This window comes from Tasmannia lanceolata, unplaced genomic scaffold (assembly GCF_043159265.1).
Source record: "Tasmannia lanceolata isolate RefF3 unplaced genomic scaffold, GAP_Taslan_0.1 ptg000015l, whole genome shotgun sequence".
Classification (NCBI taxonomy): Eukaryota; Viridiplantae; Streptophyta; class Magnoliopsida; order Canellales; family Winteraceae; genus Tasmannia; species Tasmannia lanceolata.
Window position 1 is genome coordinate 17,175,413 of NW_027518692.1, and position 19,144 is coordinate 17,194,556.

Genomic DNA, 19,144 nt, shown 5'->3' on the forward strand with positions numbered 1-19,144 from the left:
TGGAGATTTGGTTTTACAAGGGAGATTTATGATCTTTAATTAACCTTAATATGTAAGGTTGTTCTTTTGTGGGTTTTGTTAACGAGGGGCACTGGTTAAGCATCATTTAATGACCATTGGGTACATGATTTTAAACGTACTTTTATACTTTTACACCCATTTTGAGATTTTCCCCCATCAAAGTATGTGTAAAATCATGTTCCTAATGGTCATTAAATGATGCTTAACAAGTGACCTTCGGGAACTCATTAACAAAACCCTTCTTTTATTGGTAGTGTGTAAGGTGGTTGTCTGTTGGCAAGCTACCAACAACTCTCAGCAATTCTCACAAGCTATCAACAGCTAATTGGGAAAGCTTTTAACAAAAAACTATGCAATTTTTCGGAAGCAAATACTCATTTTAATATGGCTACTGATGTTGCCACTGTGGACCCCGATCCGAGGACGGTGATGAGGGAACAGGTCCCTACATCCTCTGGATCATCCACGTAAATGAGAGCTCTGCCAATGAACTCTCAAAACGGATGCCACCCTCATAACAAAGCACACGAGTGGCGATACAAAACGAAAGAGATACATCCTGATCAGGAGCCAAGCCTCGAAACCGAGATGTACCTAAAAATAACTCAGAGTCGCCATCCATGGTAAAGCTATGGAACTCCAAAATCAAATCCTCTGTGCAATGGATAACCAGAAATATATATACGGGTTCGTGCCTGATTACGAATGGAGAAGGTCTGAAGAGCACCCCCAATTCGTCCGAGTGCAAGCACTTGGTCTCTTATGCCATTTTCATTAACTCCAAAGAAGTTTGGGTAAAAATCATGTGAAATGGGAACAAATATCCCCGAGTGAACGTCTACCTAACCATGCATGACTCGGCGATGAAATAATAAGCACACATAAAGTAAGATAAAAGATGTGTCACCTAATCACAACTAGGTTGTGAGTGACATGCCTAACTGGTGTCTAAGTTCCAGTGGACATACACATACAAGCTACAACTAAAGGTATAGGATCAGTACAAGAAAGTAAGAAAACACATCAAAACATACAATAACAACACAATAAATCCTAAGACTCTAAAACATTAGCCCGAGTCCTTGGATGGTCTGATATTCCAAAGAAGCCTACGTATCCCCGCCTCCACGAGAATCAAGGCAACGTAGTTCTTTGCGCCTATTCTAAGCTATGATGCCTAAGACACCTAGATCTCTATCCTAGACTCGATCTAAAAGACCGGACCAGTTATTAAAAATTTCTTGTACGATTATTTAAATTCCAGTGAATTGTGGATTTTAGGACACCCTATATGCCCTAACTAAATACAGATTAGCCCTAAGCTAATGCAGGTGGTTCTTACAACCTATGTGTAACTAGGCTGTGTTTCCTAAAGAAAACAAAGGGTGTACTAGCGTATCCTACTCTAGTCATCACTCGGCGATGTGGATCGTCGACTGACCGGACGGAGGCGCTCCTATAACTCTAGGACAGACCCCTAACTCTAAAACAAGCACACAACAAACAAACAATCAAACACCCTATCAAAAGAAACTCCTAACTCTAAAACTCTCTATCTAGGAGAAACTTTAACTCTAGAGGAAGATCTTTTGAAAACAAGGTTTTAAAGGTTGCTTATTCAAAAAGATTTAAAATGATATTTATAAAAAAGTTTGGCTGGACTTGGGATATAAATCCCAAGCTGCATTACGTACCTCATGGAAGAGGATCAAACCAACGTAGTTCAAAAATCGAACTCTCCTAATACGCTATAAAACTCAACACTTTAGCTGATTTAAGGTTTTTTAATGTTTTTCAAATGTTTTTGATGTTTAAGATATTTCAATGTTTTTTATGTTTTTAAAGTTTTTTCAAATGCTTTTAGACCTTAAAATGTTTTCACCCTCAAAGGGAACACGCAAGCATAACCACAAACTAGGGCAAAGCCCTAAAGCAAAAGGGGAAACCCCGGACAAGCAACTAGCGCCTCAAAGAGACAATCCACAATAAGAAGGTTAGTGCCCCAAGAACAGAGAAAGCAATCTAAGATCCCAAGCAGGGAAGGCTCTATATGACTGAGTTAGTCTCTAATGGAAAAACTCCTAACTAATAACACTAGGAAGGGAGTACAAATGAGTCAGAGACTCTCTAATAACACTACCAAGTCAAAGACTCGCTCTAAAAGAGGAGGCCACTCTAACATGAGGCTAGGTAAGCCTCCTAAAGGGGAGACTCTCTATATGAGACAAGGCTTGTCTCTGAGATACAAATGACGTAAACAAGGGTTCTGATGAGACTGGGCAAGTCTCCTATATACAAAGGAGGGGAGTGCTACTTGGACTGAGCAAGTCCCCTAAGGATGGGCTTGGGCTAGCGCCTTCATCGCCCCTAATGAGGGCTAGATGAGGACGATCTCTAGACCAAGAGTTGAACTCGCCATTTTCAAAATGGTGATCGCTTGAATCCCTCTTTAGCTTCTAGGGTAATTGAGCAAAAGTGAAGGGGCCCACAAATGGTAACGAGAGGATCGTAAAGAAGTCAACGTTTCACAAGTTGTCTGATGAGGAAAAGGAAACTTGGAATGGAGTTCATGGACTACTAGCAATGTTACTGTCATTAGATGGCTTCTTGAAATGTCAGAATCGAAGGGCTTTTTAACCTTGTACATGGCAATTCCTCTATGCAAATATAGTCCTAAAATGGCTTCTGAACTCATTATTGATGAACAACTCATGTACAGAATTTGCAACAAAGGAAACTTAAATTGATTCTCTCGTACAAGGGCTATGGAAGAAGAGTTAAACCAATTGCCCTACACATGGCTAATGCTAATAACTTTCTAATAACTGGACCTATAAATTAGTATCAAGTAGTCAGGTATATGCACAATACTAATGACAAGATTGACATCATCTCATGAACATTTCAGAGAACAACTGAGGGCAACACATTAAAACAAGATGCAGCTCTAGCCTTGTTTGGGCTATTGAGATCCCAATAGCTAACAATCCAAACTATTAGCATAATTAATTTGCTCTAAAATCTACACCCCATATGCTTCTTTTCCTAAGCCATTTATTCAATTTTCTCCAAGTTAAGAAATAACCGCTGAAAGATGAAACTCCTGAAGTTCATGTACGCATTCTTTCAAACACTAGACATGCAATATTTGGTTATACATATTTTACCAGGCATTCCCTTGCCTATCTTGCAATTTCTAGCCTTAATTGATAAACATCCCACACGACAGTAACAAGAGTTACCTGATGAACTAAACAAAGACTCTTAAAAAATCAAAATTCAGTCGCCGATTTGAATGGTGCCCTCGAACAGAATCATGCTTCAGCTAAAGCCATTCTTCTACTGTTCTAAGCCCACCATATGCAAAACAAAATTTTGAAGCCAAAATTTCATGAGCTCAATGAACTATTCAGAGATGAAAATGCCAATCAAAATCTTCCAGCTTGACCATAGGTACTTAGTCTAGCCAACAACCACTCAAAAATACCAATAACTATGCACATGTGATTTTCGTTGAAATCATCCACCCAAACAACTTGTATGATACAAATCTATGAAGTGAAATCACTTAAAACTTTGGACTAAACCTGCAATTCAGAAAGATTGCAACCAAAACTACTCCATAGTAAATAAGGATATATTTCAAAACATGAGAGCTCCTAATGACAGTCACATTACAATGTACCTGAGTTTAAACCTCCCATCACTTGCCGGAGCCCCCAAAAGAAGTTAACTCATAATTAGATGGGAAGCAAACAAAAACACAGAGTTACCTTCTACAGACCATATAACCGAGATTCAAAAGAGCATACGGTTACACAGTCATTTAAACCTAACCAGGCTGACTGAAGAAGTGATTTCCAGGAAACACAACAATAAAATTTACATGTACTGCTCCATGCCTTCAGATACACAACAGTGGATATTCCAAATGACAAGGAAAATAAAAATCTGTCGTAGTACAGTATTACCAACGAAGAGAGGTAAGAAAACAAAGTTTAAATTCCCAGCCCTACGTCAATATCCTTTCAAGTAAACTCATCTACAAAAACCACAAAAAAACTCAACCGAAATAAATATCCCAAACAAGATTTCCTCTTGTTCTTTTTAATCAATTAGCAAATCAGCGAACAATTTCATATGTGTGGAAATCAAGACATCTACCCCGAAATTAAGGCCACAGATTTAGAAAACACCGGCATTCTCAACAACAGAAAAGCATCAACAGATCTTAAGAAAGAAACTTACAGTGATTCGATGAATTCTGCTCCAAATCTCACCTGATCTAGCGTATTTTGTCCAAAATTTCGAGCTCTCCTTCAGGTCTTCTCCTTCTTCTCTCTGTGAAAATCCACGCCTCTTTCCTTCTTCTTTCGGTCAATTACATAAAGTTTCAAGAGCATATGCGAGAATGATCAAACGTGGTGGAGATCTCGTTCAATTCCTAATCTGCTACTTGAAGCTACTCAAAATCAGTCGAAAGCTTGTCCGAAAAGTGATCGGATTTGTGGAGTGTTAGCTAGTGGGCTGAATGGGAGGCTGAGAAGAGGGTTTGGAAATGGTGAAATAAAATGGGTTTCATGGAGGGTTTAATGGGGGTTGTGGCCGGATTCCGGCGAGAATCCGACCGGAGAAGAAGGAGTTGGTGGCTGTAAATTGAGAGGTGGGAGAGATAGTGGTTGAAGGGAAATGATGGCTGGGGTTTGGGTGAAATGGGTTTTGAGAAGAAAAGAATAAAAGAAGAAGAAGCAGAAGAGGATGGAAGGAGTGGCCGGAGGAAATGGGTTGGAGGTTGGTCGGATTTAATGGTGGCTGTAAAATGGGTGTGAAAATGAAGTGGGTTTGATGGTGGCTTGGGTGGAATATGTATAAGACAGTGGTGGTGGTGGTGGTAGAGATGAGGGTTGCAGAGAGGTAAAGATGGAATGGGTTTGGGAGGGGATGAATCCGGCCGGATTTAATGGTAGTTGGCCGGATTCCGATGGCTTTCCGGGAGGATAGGGCCGAAGAATTGGGTGGAGATGGGTTTAAGGGATAGAAATGGGTTTTGAAGTGGGTTTCTATGGGGGTTTTGAAGAAGATGAGGGGAGTACTCGGTGAGATGGGTTTGGTTTTGCAGAAACGGGTTTTGAGGTTGAAGATGGTGGAAAGGGGAGTTAGAGAAGAAGAAGGTGGTGGTAGGGTCGGTGGTCGGAGGTGGCACGGCCGGAGTAGATGGAGGATTGGGGTTTAGATCTAGGGCTGTGAAGAGGAAAATGATGGTGGTGGGATGGAAATGGGTTTGGGTGTTGCAGGTGGTGGGATAGAGGTGGAGGTGGTGCGGCTGAGATGGAGCCGGAGGGGAGAAGATGGTGGTGGAGTGGGAATGAGGTGGAAGATGATGAGAAGGTGGAGGAGAAGAAGGAGAAGAAGAAGAAGAAGATGGATGTAGCTTGGCTTGGCCGGATTCTGTGGGACCCGGATCCCGCGAGAGGGGCGGGGCGCGAGCCGCCACGCGCTCTCTCTTTTGGTCTCTCGTATCCACGCAATTGGCGTGTGCATTTTAATGTTGATTTGAATTAATCTTTCCTGTGAACTTGGGATCACTAAGGCAATCCGAATTCCACACGAAAGAGACTGACAGAGTCGCCACCTAGATGTGGGATCTAGGACCCGTAATTAACCAGAAATCTAGACTCGCTACCTGGTTACGAGAATGGAAGGTATGGGGAGTTATCCGCCACATGCACCATTCCTGCCCGATAATCGGTCTTCGATTCCAAAAGCTAACTCTTTTAAATTTATTTTAAATGGCCCATTCAACTCTATGTTAATGTGCGAACTAAGTGACATGCATCCTAGAATATAATTTCAATGTGAATCCTAGATGTGTATCTTGATTTATTAATTTGTCTGGATTCAATCTAAGTGACAGTTCTCCTAGAATTCTAATTTCATGGAAAATCCTAAGTGATTTAATTAAGCATTTACAAGAAAATTAATATATAAAACACCACAATTTGTTGTGGTGCCGACTCGCGGGTGGTATGCCGTCAGACATCCAAGCTGCCTACGTACCCAAACCTCACTGGGATCAGAGTCGACGTAGTTCGGTGCACCTAAGCTAAGCTACATATGCCTAACTCAACTAGGACACCGACTTAGACGGATTTGACTGTTTCAACAGTTTTAAGAGGAGTTATTTAATTCAAGTTGAGGATTTTATTATCTTAGGATTTCATCAAAGATGCTATATGATTCTTATCTGAATGCAAGTTGTCCCTTAGACTAATGCAGGTTTGCCTACATCCTAGTTTACTAGGCTTGTCCTAGGGAAAGATCGGGTGACTAATGTAACTAGACCTATGGCACGGTTGCTATACATAGCAAACGTCCGTGATGAAGCTGGACTCCTGACTCTAGGACTCCCTAAAACCTAAGACTCCCTAAAACTTAGGACACGACACGACACCAGTGTTCCTAAATTGGGCTCTAAGGGTTCCTAAAGGAATTTTGAATCCACCGGCTCTTGGGAATCTCGAATTCTTTTGGGTTTGTGGAAACTTTTAGAGTTTTCTTGAAGCTTTTATTATCTGAAGGTATTTAGTGTGTTTGGTAGCTTTTAAAGATGTTTATTTAGAAGGTTTTAGTTTCATTTGAAATTTTTAGTGGTCTTTTGGTTAATGGCTTTTAACGGATTTTTATCAGTGGATTTTAAATGGGTGAATTTTAGTTTTGTTAATTTTAGGTTGGATGTACTTTAGATTAATGTCTTTCGATTTTGGTTTGGAAAATGACGTTAACACAACCAAGTTTTGACAATTGCACAAATTCGACAAACCATTGACCATTAAAAGATCTAACAAATGCAGCCCACTAAAATTGTCGTAACTCTTTAACCGCTTGGCCAAATTCAACGTACGAACATGCGTTGGAAAGATCTTTTATAGGGCTACAACTTTGTAGTTCTCCATTGTTTGTAAATCTGTGATTTAGAGGTTCGAATTTGTGTTGCAAACAAAAGGACAGCAACATTAAACTGGAAATGCCTAAAGGTGTGCCGCAACCATTTTGGACTTAACTTTTTAACCGCTCGCTGTCTGATCTAGCACGAATACTCGTTGGAAACGGCACGAAAATATCTACGACTTTGTAGTTAACCATTTCCCACGATTCTGTTGTTTAGAGGTCGAAAAATCTGTTTAAAGTCTAACAGCTAGCACTATGACGGGAATGATATTGGCACCCCCATGTTTTCTTTTGATAGTTCTTATTTTTTTTAGTGATTAAAAGACGGTGAATATGAAAAATGGCTTGAATGGGCCTGAGATTAGATTCAAATGGGATGTTTGAAAAAGGGGTTGTTTTTATCTACTTGGCAAGGTGGGGTATGGATATTGGGTTCTTGAGATTGAGTGGGGGCTGTTGTTATCAAATTGGAGTGGGGGCTGTTGTTATCAATTGAAAGATGGAGGTTTTGTAAGCCAAATTAAATGGGTTTTGATAATTCATGTAAAATTCAAGTTTTCTTTCTTGTAAATGTTCAAAATTTTTAATGAATTGTTTTCCCAAAAGAAATCTAAATTCCCTAACAAGCCAATGATTTCAACATCCCATCGCAAATAGGTTCTAATGACCCTAACACATTAATTATATTTAGCATAAGTGAGAACATGACCAAGGCCAAACTAGTACAAAATTAAACATGACATCAACCAAAATATACGCAAAACAACACTCAATCCTACAAATATAGAAAAGAAAATAAAATTCCAAAAGACATACCTTTTTGTAGACGATATTCCATGCAAACTTATGGAGAAGAGGGATTTGGTCTAGAGAGAGGGCTTGAATTTTCTAAGAGAGGGGTTCTCTCCTCTTTTCTTTTTTTTTTCCTTCTTTTCTTTGGTGAGATGAGAGGGTATTTATAGGAGAATGGGATAGGAGGTTAGGTGAGGTTAGGTGAGGTTAGGTAAGGTTAGGTGAGGTTAGGTGATGTTAGGTGAGGTTAGGTGAGGTTAGGTGAGGTTTGGATGGTTATGATGGGAGGAGAGGTTAGGTGAGGTTAGGTGAGGTTTGAATGGTTAGGATGAGAGGAGAGGTTAGGTGGTTTTGGATGGTTAGACCCAGGTCATGATCTGCCATTGATCTAACGATTTACGGAAATCGGGTCTCGGAATGGAATCAGGGTCCGGGCTATGAAGTGACCCTAGCTTATTTTGTCCCGATTGATGATCCGTAAAGTCAGATCAAGATATTAATGACCTAAAACATATAAATCAATGATAGAGGGGGTTCTCACATGGATTTAACACACTAATTTATTTGTTGATTAAAACAAAACAAAATGGGGTGTCTACAGATGCCCCTCTTTGGTAGAGATGACGTAGTCATTGAATACCAAAGTTAAAAATGACAGAACCATTTTGCGTAGTTTTAATCGACAAAGGACTCTCTAGACACAACGCACCTTAACATAATGCAAAACCTTAGATGAAACCCTAGAACTTGAATAATAATAAAAACTCGATGCGGCGCCGTTCACAAACGGGCAATTAGAGAATGAGATATCATTTTCGAATGGATTCTGAAGGGAAAGGACAAAGATCGTTCTCAAACAGTTTTTAGAAGGAGATGAGACGCCGCTCACAAGCGGGTTCAACGAGGATAAGAAGCATTCCCAAATGGACTTGGACAATGAGGCACCGTTCACAAACGGCCTCAAGGAGGATAGAAAACCATTCACAAATGGACTCGAGAAAAGAGGCACCGTTCACAAACGGGCTCAAGGAGAAGACAAGACCATTCACAAATGGACTCGAGAAATGAGGCACCGATCACAAACGGGCTCAAGGAGGACGATACCATTCACAAATGGATTCGAGAAAAGAGGCACCGTTCACAAACGGGCTCAAGGAGAAGACAAGACCATTCACAAATGGACTCGAGAAATGAGGCACCGTTCACAAACGGGCTCAAGGAGGACGATACGATTCACAAATGGATTCGAGAAAAGAGGCACCATTCACAAACGGGCTCAAGGATAAGACAAGATTATTCACAAATGGACTCGAGAAATGCGGCACCATTCACAAACGGGCTCAAGGAGAAGATGAGACCATTCACAAATGGACTCAGAGAATGAGACACCGTTCACAAACGGGTTCAAGGAGAAGACGAGACCATTCACAAATGGACTCAAAAAAATGAGGCACCGTTCACAAACGGGCTCAAGGAGAAGACGAGACCATTCACAAATGGACTCGAGAAAAGAGGCACCGTTCACAAACGGGCTCAAGGAGAAGACAAGACCATTCACAAATGGACTCGAGAAATGAGGCACCGTTCACAAACGGGCTCAAGGAGAAGATGAGACCATTCACAAATGGACTCAGAGAATGAGACACCGTTCACAAACGGGTTCAAGGAGAAGACGAGACCATTCACAAATGGACTCAAAAAAATGAGGCACCGTTCACAAACGGGCTCAAGGAGAAGACGAGACCATTCACAAATGGACTCGAGAAAAGAGGCACCGTTCACAAACGGGCTCAAGGAGAAGACAAGACCATTCACAAATGGACTCGAGAAATGAGGCACCGTTCACAAACGGGTTCAAGGAGGACAATACCATTCACAAATGGATTCGAGAAAAGAGGCACCATTCACAAACGGGCTCAAGGATAAGACATGACCATTCACAAATGGACTCGAGAAATGAGGCACCGTTCACAAACGGGCTCAAAGAGGACACGAGACCATTCACAAATGGACTCAGAAAATGAGGCACCGTTCACAAACGGGCTCAAGGAGAAGATGAGACCATTCACAAACGGACTCAGAGAATGAGACACCGTTCACAAACGGGTTCAAGGAGAAGACGAGACCATTCACAAATGGACTCGAGAAATGAGGCCCCGTTCACAAACGGGCTCGAAGAATTTAGATATTTTTTATGAACTTGAATTTGACGTAGGATTGGATTTTTATTTTTTTTTTAATTAAGGATTTGGATTTGATAAATTTTTTTATTTTTGGAAAATGAGGTACCGTCCGCAAACGGGCTCAAGGAGAAGATGAGACCATTCACAAATGGCCTCGAGAAAAGAGGCACCGTTCACAAACGGGCTCAAAGAGGACATGAGACCATTCACAAATGGACTCAGAGAATGAGAAACCTGTTCACAAACGGGTTCAAGGAGAAGACGAGACCATTCACAAATGGACTCGAGAAATGATGCACCTTTCACAAAAGGGCTCAAAGAGGACATGAGATTTTTCATGAACTTGAATTTGACGTAAGATTGGATTTGTTTGAATCGGGGATTGGATTTGATGAATTTTTTTTATTTTTGAGAAATGAGGTACCGTCCGCAAACGGGCTCAAGGAAAAGACAAGACCATTCACAAATGGCCTCGAGAAAAGAGGCACCGTTCACAAACGGGCTCAAAGAATTTAGAGGTTTTCATGAATTTGAATTCGACGTAGAATTGGATTTTTTTTTTTTAATTAAGGATTTGGATTTGATAAATTTTTTTTTATTTTTGAAAAATGAGGTACCGTCCGCAAACGGGCTCAAGGAGAAGATGAGACCATTCACAAATGGCCTCGAGAAAAGAGGCACCGTTCACAAACGGGCTCAAAGAGGACATGAGACCATTCACAAATGGACTCAGAGAATGAGAAACCTGTTCACAAACGGGTTCAAGGAGAAGACGAGACCATTCACAAATGGACTCGAGAAATGATGCACCTTTCACAAAAGGGCTCAAAGAGGACATGAGATTTTTCATGAACTTGAATTTGACGTAAGATTGGATTTGTTTGAATCGGGGATTGGATTTGATGAATTTTTTTTATTTTTGAGAAATGAGGTACCGTCCGCAAACGGGCTCAAGGAAAAGACGAGACCATTCACAAATGGCCTCAAGAAAAGAGGCATCGTTCACAAACGGGCTCAAAGAATTTAGAGGTTTTCATGAATTTGAATTCGACGTAGAATTGGATTTTTTTTTAATTAAGGATTTGGATTTGATAAATTTTTTTTTATTTTTGGAAAATGAGGTACCGTCCGCAAACGGGCTCAAGGAGAAGATGAGACCATTCACAAATGGCCTCGAGAAAAGAGGCACCGTTCACAAACGGGCTCAAAGAGGACATGAGACCATTCACAAATGGACTCAGAGAATGAGAAACCTGTTCACAAACGGGTTCAAGGAGAAGACGAGACCATTCACAAATGGACTCGAGAAATGAGGCCCCGTTCACAAACGGGCTCGAAGAATTTAGAGATTTTTTTTATGAACTTGAATTTGACATAGGATTGGATTTTTTTTTGAATTAAGGATTTTTTTTTTTTTAACTCAATGAAATCGGGGACATTATAGATCGTGCCCAGTAAAGATATTGGAAACCAAGACTTTGACGAATGATGAGACGACCAACCTTATGAACGAAGAACCATTAGTAACAAGAATGGATTAGGAACACTTTTATGAAACTTCAACAAGATTTTTCTCAATGAGACTGTTGGTCTTGTCTTCTGGGGATTTTGATAACTGAAACCTTGAACAAGATACTTGAAATTGGTAATTTAGAACAACGGCTCTCTAACATGGAAAAGCGGGATCTGTTTTTTGACAGGTGCTTAGATGAACATTTCTTGACCAGGATAGTATTTAACTAACCAGAAGGAAATTCTGAATTTTAATGGTTCATCTTTCTGAGAAATTGGCTCAACCACCATTGCATCTGGGGCTCTTCCAAGCTTAAGGTGCCTTCCTGGGGTATGATCTTTTTACGAAAGTTGGGCTTTCTGATGTTTCTACTTGTGAACTCTTCTGAGTTGATCTTCTTTGAAATGTAGCTGTTTGACTAGATTCTCGAACTCCTTCATACGATCGCAGGGAGCTGACGAGGCTGGGCCTTCTTCACCGAGACAGTTGCATCATTTGGACACCAGGACGACGATTGACTCTTTCTAAAGAGAAAACTTAGATAAAATGCACTACTCAAAAGATTGAGCAGCTCTGAAGGAGTGAACATAGAATGACAAAGATTGACTGACTACACTGACAGACACAGTAATACTTCTGACTTAGTTAATATTTTATTTGGTAAGTCTATCCTTTCAAGGAATGTTTTTTTTCAATTGGTGCACATGGGACTTCTTCCTTGAAACAGTAATGCCTCAAGGATTTAATTACGCCCCTTAAGATTGCTTAGCTTCAATGCCCCCAGTTTTGAGGATATCACTTGAATTTGCTTGAATTTCAGTTGATCTTCAGTCTTGATACCGGCTGTAGCCTTCTTATACTGATTCTTTTACCGTGACCAAGTTACCTCTTCAGGGTTTTTAACTTGGCGGACCGCGCTAGCCTTAACTTTTGCCTGAACCACCTTTCTAGGTTTTCGATCCAGCAGGCTATCCCCTTAGCTTTTGCCTAAGCCGCCCTTTCGGGTTTTCAACTTAGCAGGGGAATGATCTTAAATTTTGCCTAGACCGCCCTTTCAGGTTTTCAGTCTAGCAGATCTTCAAACTCCGTTCGTTTTCTTATTCATCATTTTTTTTTATTGTGTCTCGGGACCTAGCTCATTAGTTCTGAACACCAGAAGGACTTTATAGGTAGGATAGGGCTTTTCAAAGAATGGCTTAAGGTTCAACAAAGATTTCGACCGAACCTGTGAACAGGTTGCCTACATATCCCAAGGTAGGAATCAGGTCGTGTGTAGGTCAAGGCGAATGCCCCTAGTTTGAAGATCAATTGTTTGAAGGTTAATTGATTTTTTTCCTTTTTTCTTTTCTTTCTGGAACAATTAACTTCTCTTCTTTTGGAACTTGTCCCTCTTTTTTTTTCTGGAACGATTGATTTTTCTTTTTCTTTTTTTTTGAATCGACCGAACTCGGTTTAACCGAGCTGCCTACGTACCCCAGTGTAGGGATCAGGTCTCGCGTAGTTCGGGGGCGAATGCCCCGAGTTTGATGGGTTTTCAAGAAAATTTTATTCAGGCTCGAAGGGTTTGCAAACCGGTATTCTTTTGACATTGGTTCTGATTTTGGGATTTATTCGGCCAAAGGAGGCCTTCCGATGTTCAAATTGGGAATCGATCTAGGTTACTAGGGTCCCTCTGGTACTGATTATTTATTTATTTTTTCTTTTCTTTTTTTTTTTCACAGAATTTGACGGCATTTCCAGGTAAGAGATAATGGATCTTCTTCTTCCAAGATTCTAATACGTGCTTTTGACTTTCATAGAGCGAAACTTGTTCTTTGACATCCTCCATCTATGGATTCGTACTCTCGATATCTGATGATCACTTTTCATTGTTTGCTCTTGAACTTTTCATCTTGAATTTGTTGGCTTTTTGTTATGAATTTGAGAACCAAGGTCATTGATTGGAAATATGAAAGTTGTTTCCACTCTATGCCCCTTGTATAGCATATATCTTCTCACTTTCTTCATTTTCTTTGAGCTTTCCATCTATGTCTTGCCCCTGGTATCGGTTGTAGCTTTTCTAGACAATCTTCTTATTCTTGAAATAATTTTATCAATTCTTCACACTCTTTAGAGGGTAATGTATTTTCAATCGGCATTCACTGAATCAAAGTATCAGTGCCAGTGTTTATCATTTCAATTTCATCTTTGAAAGGTTGGGATTGGCGCTCCTCCTCTCGTTCAAGTAATTGCTGTGACTCAAGTGGAGTTTCGTCAATTTTGTCCTCATTTGAAGAGGGAGTCTTATTTTAAGATCAGAAGCACACTTAAGAACAGACACAAGTGAACTTTTTGGAACTGACTGAAATTTTATTTAAACAAAAGCTATTACATCAGACGACCTATCCTGAACATGCTCAGGATTCACAACTCTAAATAAGAAAGGGAAACAGAAGATAACTTGCCTGGACTAGGCATTGACCTTTAACTGTAAGACCGGACTCAACAATTATACTGACCATGATGACTGACTCAACATAAAATAGTAAGTGACTAAAACTTTAACTGCTGCAACTGTTTGGCGTTGAAGGCTCGGCGAAGGCTGGTTCGTTCTGAACATCATCATGGCTGATACTTTCAATTTTGGACAATGATGACTGATTCGCATAGGGAAATGCCCCTAGCTCAAGGATTCTGAGAGTGAACTCTGAAGGACTTAGCAAAATAATCTTGAAAAAGGTAGCCCCTAGAGGAGGAACAGACCAGGGGTACAAGCAAGATTGGATTATCTGGACCAGGCATGATCAGATCATGAGAACGCATAATCGAAAGATTGTGAGATTCTGCATCTGCCAGTTAGGGGATGACATGAAGATACGATCGAATCGTATGACAGAAGAACGAAAGACGCACGATCAAAAGATTAGATGAGATAGCATAAGATTGCTTTCAACGGATAGATCATGAATGACTAATCCTATGAGATCTTTGGAAATGATGGGATTTATATCCTAACTCAAAGGGAATTTTTTTTTTCACATTTTATCAGTGTTACCTGAAGGTATCAACCTTAATCCTAATCTATCGGAGTGGAGAGAGAATCTCGACTCATGACTTTGTTCATGTATATAAGGACCGATCGTGACCATTGGAAGATGGACCACGGCCTAATCTAGACACCAATGGGTAGGATATCCTAAACTAGGCTCACACACGTGATGCACATGTGTTCGTATACTACATGCATGTGTGGGTTAATCTAGGGGTAAGGCCAAGAGTTCCCTTAGCGCGAATCCCTGCTCGATATACTGTACCAGTGTCCGGCGTATCAGTACGTGAACAAGAGATCCGTTTACGTACCATAAAGGTACCAGGCTAAGGGTGGAATGCTTCTCTAGCACAGAGGCACCAGGTGATGAAATCCCAGTCAACCATGCTAGATAACACTCCGGGTTCCTAAAATAGGACGTGTGTGCACGTGAGATGCAAGGGTTTAGATGCAAGTGATGTAAGTGTGTGCAATAAGTTCGCGCGATCTATGATGCCTTCAGGTTTTGTTAGATTAAGTTTGAGTAAAATGTGATGAGAAAATAAAACAAGACAAACTTATCTGACAAGTATACAAGAGATAGAGTTCTTATGAGCCAGTTAAATTAAATTCAAATGAATTATCTTTTGGAATTTTAATGAAGTTAGGTGATCCCCAGCAGAGTCGCCAGACTGTGGGACCCGGATCCCGCGAGAGGGGCGGGGCGCGAGCCGCCACGCGCTCTCTCTTTTGGTCTCTCATATCCACGCAATTGGCGTGTGCATTTTAATGTTGATTTGAATTAATCTTTCCTGTGAACTTGGGATCACTAAGGCAATCCGAATTCCACACGAAAGAGACTGACAGAGTCGCCACCTAGATGTGGGATCTAGGACCCGTAATTAACCAGAAATCTAGACTCGCTACCTGGTTACGAGAATGGAAGGTATGGGGAGTTATCCGCCACATGCACCATTCCTGCCCGATAATCGGTCTTCGATTCCAAAAGCTAACTCTTTTAAATTTATTTTAAATGGCCCATTCAACTCTATGTTAATGTGCGAACTAAGTGACATGCATCCTAGAATATAATTTCAATGTGAATCCTAGATGTGTATCTTGATTTATTAATTTGTCTGGATTCAATCTAAGTGACAGTTCTCCTAGAATTCTAATTTCATGGAAAATCCTAAGTGATTTAATTAAGCATTTACAAGAAAATTAATATATAAAACACCACAATTTGTTGTGGTGCCGACTCGCGGGTGGTATGCCGTCAGACATCCAAGCTGCCTACGTACCCAAACCTCACTGGGATCAGAGTCGACGTAGTTCGGTGCACCTAAGCTAAGCTACATATGCCTAACTCAACTAGGACACCGACTTAGACGGATTTGACTGTTTCAACAGTTTTAAGAGGAGTTATTTAATTCAAGTTGAGGATTTTATTATCTTAGGATTTCATCAAAGATGCTATATGATTCTTATCTGAATGCAAGTTGTCCCTTAGACTAATGCAGGTTTGCCTACATCCTAGTTTACTAGGCTTGTCCTAGGGAAAGATCGGGTGACTAATGTAACTAGACCTATGGCACGGTTGCTATACATAGCAAACGTCCGTGATGAAGCTGGACTCCTGACTCTAGGACTCCCTAAAACCTAAGACTCCCTAAAACTTAGGACACGACACGACACCAGTGTTCCTAAATTGGGCTCTAAGGGTTCCTAAAGGAATTTTGAATCCACCGGCTCTTGGGAATCTCGAATTCTTTTGGGTTTGTGGAAACTTTTAGAGTTTTCTTGAAGCTTTTATTATCTGAAGGTATTTAGTGTGTTTGGTAGCTTTTAAAGATGTTTATTTAGAAGGTTTTAGTTTCATTTGAAATTTTTAGTGGTCTTTTGGTTAATGGCTTTTAACGGATTTTTATCAGTGGATTTTAAATGGGTGAATTTTAGTTTTGTTAATTTTAGGTTGGATGTACTTTAGATTAATGTCTTTCGATTTTGGTTTGGAAAATGACGTTAACACAACCAAGTTTTGACAATTGCACAAATTCGACAAACCATTGACCATTAAAAGATCTAACAAATGCAGCCCACTAAAATTGTCGTAACTCTTTAACCGCTTGGCCAAATTCAACGTACGAACATGCGTTGGAAAGATCTTTTATAGGGCTACAACTTTGTAGTTCTCCATTGTTTGTAAATCTGTGATTTAGAGGTTCGAATTTGTGTTGCAAACAAAAGGACAGCAACATTAAACTGGAAATGCCTAAAGGTGTGCCGCAACCATTTTGGACTTAACTTTTTAACCGCTCGCTGTCTGATCTAGCACGAATACTCGTTGGAAACGGCACGAAAATATCTACGACTTTGTAGTTAACCATTTCCCACGATTCTGTTGTTTAGAGGTCGAAAAATCTGTTTAAAGTCTAACAGCTAGCACTATGACGGGAATGATATTGGCACCCCCATGTTTTCTTTTGATAGTTCTTATTTTTTTTAGTGATTAAAAGACGGTGAATATGAAAAATGGCTTGAATGGGCCTGAGATTAGATTCAAATGGGATGTTTGAAAAAGGGGTTGTTTTTATCTACTTGGCAAGGTGGGGTATGGATATTGGGTTCTTGAGATTGAGTGGGGGCTGTTGTTATCAAATTGGAGTGGGGGCTGTTGTTATCAATTGAAAGATGGAGGTTTTGTAAGCCAAATTAAATGGGTTTTGATAATTCATGTAAAATTCAAGTTTTCTTTCTTGTAAATGTTCAAAATTTTTAATGAATTGTTTTCCCAAAAGAAATCTAAATTCCCTAACAAGCCAATGATTTCAACATCCCATCGCAAATAGGTTCTAATGACCCTAACACATTAATTATATTTAGCATAAGTGAGAACATGACCAAGGCCAAACTAGTACAAAATTAAACATGACATCAACCAAAATATACGCAAAACAACACTCAATCCTACAAATATAGAAAAGAAAATAAAATTCCAAAAGACATACCTTTTTGTAGACGATATTCCATGCAAACTTATGGAGAAGAGGGATTTGGTCTAGAGAGAGGGCTTGAATTTTCTAAGAGAGGGGTTCTCTCCTCTTTTCTTTTTTTTTTCCTTCTTTTCTTTGGTGAGATGAGAGGGTATTTATAGGAGAATGGGATAGGAGGTTAGGTGAGGTTAGGTGAGGTTAGGTAAGGTTAGGTGAGGTTAGGTGATGTTAGGTGAGGTTAGGTGAGGTTAGGTGAGGTTTGGATGGTTATGATGGGAGGAGAGGTTAGGTGAGGTTAGGTGAGGTTTGAATGGTTAGGATGAGAGGAGAGGTTAGGTGGTTTTGGATGGTTAGACCCAGGTCATGATCTGCCATTGATCTAACGATTTACGGAAATCGGGTCTCGGAATGGAATCAGGGTCCGGGCTATGAAGTGACCCTAGCTTATTTTGTCCCGATTGATGATCCGTAAAGTCAGATCAAGATATTAATGACCTAAAACATATAAATCAATGATAGAGGGGGTTCTCACATGGATTTAACACACTAATTTATTTGTTGATTAAAACAAAACAAAATGGGGTGTCTACAGATTCCAGCCGAAAACAGAGTCGGAGAAGACAACTGCTCTCTGCTTCTCCGTCTCTCTGATTTCTCTCTGCAAATGGTTTTTTTCTTTTCTTCTAAAACCCTATTTCGTTGGGTTTTATCAAAGAGAAACGATGAATTTGACCCCCCTCCCTTTCCATGGACAGCCCATCTCCAGTTTACCATTAAGCAATTTTTAACTGGCAGGGGAGGGGGTGGCCAAGTAGCAAATAGGGGGGAAAACTTTTTGCAAAATATCTTCTCTCTTTTGATCCCAACCCTCCAAATTACCTTTTTCGTTCAAGGGTTGGGATCAAAGGAAGCATAACCAACTAGGAAGCTTCATAAGATTTCCTTTAACTAATCCTAGTCCTAAGCATCTCATTAACCTAGCTTAGGGCTTAATGGTGACTTGGAGGGGAAGAAAAGCATCTTTGCAAATTACGAAATTGCCCTGGTTTAGGATAATACAGCCTCTAACTAAGTTACACAGTAATCCGCATACCCCTATATCTCCCTGGACAACCCATTACGGAAAATTTGAACTGGTTTTCTAGGTTCCTGCGCACCCCTGTTTCTGGCTGAATCGCCACCCTTATTCCTACACCACGCTTCGCTACAAACCTCGCTCGTTTGCTGGGCAAACGAGCGAGGTTTTTAGTGGGACCCTAACCTAGCTTGGGAACAAATTTGGGATATTAAAATACTAGTTTGATAGGGTTTCTATCCTAACGACTCTATTAGGATTCGGTCAAAATGGGGTGTCTACAGATGCCCCTCTTTGACAGAGCGTGTGTAACGCGCAAATGCCAAAGCTGAACAAACAACACATTTTGGCTGACCCGAAAGCAAAACTAATTTTGTGGGTTTTCGGGTTCTAAAGATGGTATTCACAAGGACAAGACTCTACAAACAATAGGGAGATAGCCTCTCATCGACTCTTAACTCGGCAACTAAGATATCTCAAAGAGATAGCCTCTCTCTAACGCTCACGACTCAACTATTTAAACTAGCTAGCAAAGATGAACGAACAGTAAGAAAACACAAACACACTTTATTTCTTTTCTCTCTCTTTTTTTTAGAAACTTACAAAAATAGG

The 19,144-nt window shown here is 40.3% G+C and overlaps 1 long non-coding RNA gene across 3 annotated transcripts in view; it reads right to left on the minus strand.

Moving 5' to 3' along the window:
• The window catches only part of LOC143845730 (uncharacterized), a 74,651-nt gene extending 56,762 nt beyond the window's left edge, over window positions 1-17,889 (minus strand). The window contains exons 1-2 of one of the 3 annotated variants that reach the window (XR_013234511.1): window positions 17,473-17,889; window positions 7,786-14,225 (exon numbers count right to left, since the gene is read on the minus strand). This is a non-coding gene — a long non-coding RNA (uncharacterized LOC143845730). Of the gene's footprint in view, window positions 1-7,785; window positions 14,493-17,472 lie in introns of those variants that run through there. The other 2 variants (XR_013234510.1, XR_013234509.1) reach the window with 2 other exon arrangements.
• Between the last annotated feature and the right edge of the window lie 1,255 nt (window positions 17,890-19,144).